Genomic DNA, 6,236 nt, shown 5'->3' on the forward strand with positions numbered 1-6,236 from the left:
AGTATCAAAGGAACGGAAGCGGGGCCTATTCCTCAGCCTCTGTGGGCCTGAGGTGTTTGAGACGGCCCGAGCATTGGTTGCGCCTGAAGCAGTCCAGGCAACACCATGGGACACGATTCAAGAGAAGCTCTGCAACCACTACGTGCCAAAGCCGTCCAAGATTGCTGCCTGCCATGCATTCTACCACCGGAACCAGTCAGAGGGGGAGTCAATCAACAACTACACCACCGCCCTCCGACAGGCTGCAATGCACTGCGAGCTCCGAGACTTAGACGATGCCCTGATGGATCGAATCATCTGCAGGGTCCGGGACATCCGTCTGCAACGGTGTCTCCTCGCCAAGCCAGACCTCACACTGCAGAAAGCCATTGAGGAGGCTGTGGCCTCAGAAGCTGCCGAACGCTCCACCCAGGAGATCCGTAAGGCCAGCAGCCCGCGTCTTGCTAGGAAGCCAGTTCCAGTGCATCACGAAGAGGCCAGCAGTGATGAGGCATCCTCCAGTGAAGACGATGACATGCACCAGACAAAGTGGGAGTGCAGGAAGTTCCAAAAGAAATCCAAGGGCAAATTGGAATGTGCCAGCTGCAGAGGCAACCATTCCCGTGCCAAGTGTCAATTCACAGATGCCATCTGTCAGAAGTGTTCCAGAAGGGGCCACATCGCGAAGGTCTGCCGATCGGCTCCGTCTGACACACCCCCTTCACCGACTTCACCGACACCAAGTCTTCACTCCAGTCCACCAAGGAAAGCTGTTTCGCTCTCACCAACTGTCGCTGCCCGTCTGGAACCACGATTGGCCAAACCAACTCGCCTACGCGACACAAGCTGAACGTCACGGTGCTCATTGAAGGAGCTCCATGTGACATGGAGATTGACACCGGGTCTGTCCTGTCCATCATGTCTTGGAGCACCATCAAAAGACTGGTACCCAGAGTGTTCAAAAGGCAACTCGACTCTTACCCCGTACACCTGAGAGACTACCAGGGAAATGACATTCCCGTGGTAGGCGTTGGCCGGTTCCGGATCGCCTTCAAGGATTTTTCGGTCCTGCTCTGACTGGTAGTGGTCGAAGGTCAGCGGCCAAGCCTCCTAGGGCTAGACTGGTTTGATGCCCACGGCTTGGAAGTCACCAGCATCAACTGCATCTCTAATGCAGAGACTGAGCGTCTGGTCAAATACTTTGCCGAGGTTTTTGACGGCACTTTGGTGCAATATACAGGTGCGCCCATCTTCTTTAGCCTTGATCCACAAGTTGCTCCCATCAAGCTAAAGCCACGCTGGATCCCCTTTGCTCTCAAGGCTAAGGTGGACAAACAACTGGACAAGCTGATCACCCAAGGAGTTTTGGAGCCAGTTGACCACGCCAAGTGGGAAACCCCCATCGTCACGCCTGTCAAGCCAGACGGGTCGGTGAGAATCTGCGCTGACTACAAGTGCACGATCAACAAGGCACTTCAGCAGCACGCTTATCCGGTTCCTGTTGTTCAACACCTGCTGCATTCCCTGGGTGAGGGTAAGGTCTTCGCTTAGCTGGACCTTGCCCAAGCCTATCAACAACTGCCCATCGATGATGCCACTGCTGAAGCCCAGACGATCATCACCCATCGAGGGGCATTCCATTGCCGCCGTTTGCAGTTCGGGGTGAGTGTGGCTCCTGGCATCTTCCAAAGCCTTATGGAGCGTCTCCTCCAAGGGCTTCCGGGCGTGGTATCATACTTCGATGACGTCTTGGTGTCCGCAGACTCACACCAGCAGCTGTTCGAGTGCCTCCGCGCCATGCTGACCAGGTTCCAGGAGGCCGGGCTCAAGGTAAAGAGGGAGAAGTGCCAGATCGCTGTTCCACAGGTGGAGTTCCTGGACTATCTTATCGATGCCTCCGGCCTTCACCCGACCATATCCAAGATCCGCGCTATCCAGCAGCTCCCCATCCCAAAGAATAAGACGGAGTTGCAGGCATTCCTGGGTCTGCTGAAGTTTTATAACATGTTCCTGCCCCACAAAGCCACGGTGGCTGAGCCTCTTCGCCGACTCCTCAGCACAAAGACGCCTTGGTCCTGGGGTCATTGGGAGACGGCGGCCTTCAACGCGGTCAAGGCTCTCCTTTCATCGAACAGTGTGCTGGTACAGTACAGTGAAGCCAGGCCGCTGGTCCTTGCCTGCGACGCCTCACCTTTTGGCACCGGCGCTGTCCTTAGTCACCGTTTTCCATATGGAAGAGAAGCACCGCTCGCCTACTTTTCCAGGACGCTATCTCTGACTGAACGGAATTACAGCCAGCTCGACAAGGAGGCACTGGCACTTGTGAAGAGGTTCCATGAATACCTCTACGGCAGGACTTTTGACCTCATCACAGACCACAAGCCGCTCCTGGGCCTCCTCGCCGATGATCGTCCAACTCCACCGGTCCTCTCGCATGCTGCGATGGACTGTTTTCCTGGCTGCCTACCACTGCCGGCTCGTCCATCGCCCAGGGAAATTGATGAGCCATGCCGACGCCCTCAGCCGTTGCCCTCTTCTAGCGTTTGTGGAAGACCCGGATCCTGCTTCATCGCTCCTCCTGATTGAGGATCTTTCGGCAGCGTCTGTATCAGCTGCCACTGTGGCCTCCGCATCTGCCCAGGATCACACCATCAGCCGTGTGCTCAACTGGGTGTGGAGGGGGTGGCCACAAGGGCCTTTTGCATTGGAGTTCCAGCCATTCGCAACCAGACAACATGAACTCTCGGCTCATCGCAGCTGTCTGCTGTGAGGAGACCGCGTCATGATTCCCCAAAGACTCCGTCAACATGTGCTGGAGGCTCTGCATGTTGGGCACCCGAGAATCATCAAAATGAAGGCGTTGGCTCGATGTTACGTCTGGTGGCCTAACATGGATGATGCCATCACTGCCTGGGTTTCCACCTGTCAAGCGTGCCAAGAATCAAAGCCTGTGCCACCGGCAGCTAAGGGACACACCTGGGAGACGCCCAAGACACCCTGGTCGAGGGTGCACATCGATCTGGCCGGCCCCTTTCACAGCGACGCATGGGTGTCCTGATGTCCTGATCTCCGACAACGGACCGCAGTTCACGTCAGGCACTTTTGAGCGGTATCTTTTGGGACTGGGCATCCGCCATGCCCTAACGGCACCATTTTATCCATGCAGCAACGGGCAAGCAGAGAGAATGGTGCGCTCGGCAAAAGAGGCACTGGCGCGCCTGGACCGGGGAGACTGGCACGAGCAGGTCGCCGACTACTTGTTTGTACAACACATCACCCCTCATGCGGCCACAGGGTGGAGTCCTGCCGAACTGCTTATGGGCCGCCGCCTCAGGTCCCCGCTTGGGAACTTTGTGGGGGACATTCCTTGGGTGCCAGCCACAGTAGTGGGAGTCACTGGACCTTGCTCGTACCAGGTGGCACTCGAAGACGGACGCTTGTGGCGCCGGCACATAGACCAGCTTAGGCGCAGGGTTGGGGACTTGGATGCTGCCGTGGTGCCCCCAACTGCGCTCGTGGCTCCGGAACAGACACTTACAGATGGTGAGGCTCCACCTACACCTCTCTTGCAAACTGCCGTCGTGGAGCCGAACCAAGCCGCTTCAGAGGATGTGCCGGACTTACCACAGACTCAGACCACTGCCGTGCCTGACATTCCGCCAACTCCATTTGCAGAGGTTCCATCCACAGCAGCGGATCTAGGGGACTTGGTTTCAACGCCACCTAGGGTCGCACCACAGCCTCAGCATGAATTGGGTGGCCCCCCGGACTTGGCTACCAGTCCCCGTCGGACTGGCAGAGTTTCCAAGCGCCCAACTTATTTAAAGGGCTATGTTGTTGGACATGTATCACTGTTGGTCTAAGTATGTAAAATGTAACTGATATGCTTTTGTGCCTAATTGAACCATTACGTGTAGTGCTGTATATAAGGAAACCATTACGATTGTAACTAATGCCTTATCTCGGTGGGGAGGGGTGTTATGTACTGAAGTTCTCACCCTGGGCCAGCAGGGGGATACTGTAGATAGTTATGCAAATGAAGGATCGAAAGTGACATTCAATGATTGGATAGTTTGTATGCAAATGAAGGATCGAAAGTGACGTTCAGTGATTGGATAGTTTTAGAAAGTTGCTACAGTTACACTGTTCTGGAGCTCTATATAAGCAGGCTGACTGAGCTCTTCAGTTCAGTTCTGTTCTGACCTCTGAATAAACAAGAGCTGTTTGAAGAATCGCTGTGTCGTCTGATATGTTCGCCCACAACTTAACATTGACCTTTAAAGCCCTAAACAGCATTGGCCCAGTATACCTGAAGGAGCATCTCCACCCCATTGTTCAGCCCGGACACTGAGGTCCAGCTCCGAGAGCCTTCTGGCGGTTCTCTCCCTGGGAGAAGTGAGGTTACAAGGAACCAGGCAGAGGGCCTTCATTTATTTCAGTAATTCAGCTTAAAAGGTGAAACTAATATATGAGATAGACTCATGACATGCAAAGTGAGATATGTCAAGCCTTTATTTGTTATAATTGTGATGATCATGGTGTACAGCTGATGAAAACCCCAAATTAACAATCTCAGAAAATTAGAATATTAAATGAAATCAGCAAAACGAGGGCTGCAAATAGACCAATATTGGACCTCTGAGAAGTAGAAGCATGCATATGTACTCAGTACTTGGTTTGGGCCCCTTTTGCATCAGTTACTGCCTCAATGTGGTGTGGCATGGATGCTATCAGCCTGTGGCACTGCTGGGCTGTTATGAAAGACCAGGATGCTTCAATAGCAGCCTTCAGCTCTTCTGCATTGCTCGGTCTCATGTCTCTTATCTTTCTCTTGGCAATGCCCCATAGATTCTCTATGGGGTTCAGGTCAGGCGAGTTTGCTGGCCAATCAAGCACAGTAATCCCATGGGCACTGAACCAGGTTTTGGTACTTTGGGCAGTGTGGGCAGGTGCCAAAGTCCTGCTGGAAAATGAAGTCAGCATCCCCATAAAGCTCGTGTGCGGACGGAAGCATGAAGTGCTCCAAAATCTCTTGGTAGACTGCTGCATTGACCCTGGACTTAATGAAGCACAGTGAACCAACACCAGCTGATGACATGGCTCCCCAAATCTCTTTTCTGATGAGAGCAGCTTTTGCATCTCATTTGGAAACCAAGGACCCAGAGTCTGGAGGAAGAATAGGGAGGCACCCATGCCAGTCCAGCGCTTGAAGTCCAGTGTGAAGTTTCCACAGTCTGTGTTGATTTGGGAAGCCATGTCATAGCTGTGATCTATTTCTGTGATACAGCAGCATATAATTTATTTTTTAAAATAAATGCATAAAAACATACAGTATTGGCCTGAATATAAGCCGCACCTTTTAAACTGGGGGGGGGGGGGGATACTCGAATATAAGCTGCTCGCTGTCCCAGTGTGCATACTAGGCGGGGGGAGGTGCACTGAGTTGCTGGCGGCCTTCCACTTTCTTCGCTGTCTTCCTTGGGGGAGAGGATGAGGTACTACGTGTGGGGCGGGCGTCGCTTTGCTGTTCTCCTGGTACTGTTCGCCCCGCGTTCCTGGCTGCACACCATAAGGTTGCGCGTATAAACTTCACTTTAACTTTTCACCGTCAGAATTGGGGGGGGGGTGTGTGGCTTATATTCAGGCCAATACGGAGAAAACAGCAAAGGCCTGATGAAGAGAGGACAGCAGAGGTTATATTTTCTGAGAATCCTCCGGAAAAACAATATCTCAAAGGACCTGTTGATTGCATTTTACCATTGTATTGTGGAGAGTGTATTAGGTTATGGTCTGTGCGTGTGGTTTGGGAGCTGCATGGTCAGGGGTGAGGGGAAATGCTGTCCAGGGTTGTAAAGACTGTGGAGAGAATAATTGGGTGCACTCTTCCCACCTTGGATCAAATTGATGCTTCCAGGTGCTATAAGAAAGCTGCAGAGATAGCGCAGGATAGTGCGCACCCCGGAAATGATTTCTTTCAGCTTCTGCCTTCTGGAAGAAGGTCCAGGGTTATAAAGACTAGGACTAGCCGCCTGAGAAACAGTTTCTACCCAATTGCGATTTTGGTTTTAATCGCAGTGTAAGGAGTCTGTATGGGAGTATATTGTATTTAAAAATGGGGTATCAGAGTTTTTAGGGGGCTTTCAAGGAACCAGGCAGAGGGTGTTGCTCTTGTGCTGGTGTCCTGCTCCCTGGTTTCCCACGGGCACCTGCTTGGCCACTCTGAGTAGGGGATGCTGGACTCGATGGATGGGCCATTG

This window comes from Podarcis melisellensis, assembly GCF_964234715.1.
Source record: "Podarcis melisellensis genome assembly, chromosome: 8".
NCBI classification, from domain to species: Eukaryota; Metazoa; Chordata; class Lepidosauria; order Squamata; family Lacertidae; genus Podarcis; species Podarcis melisellensis.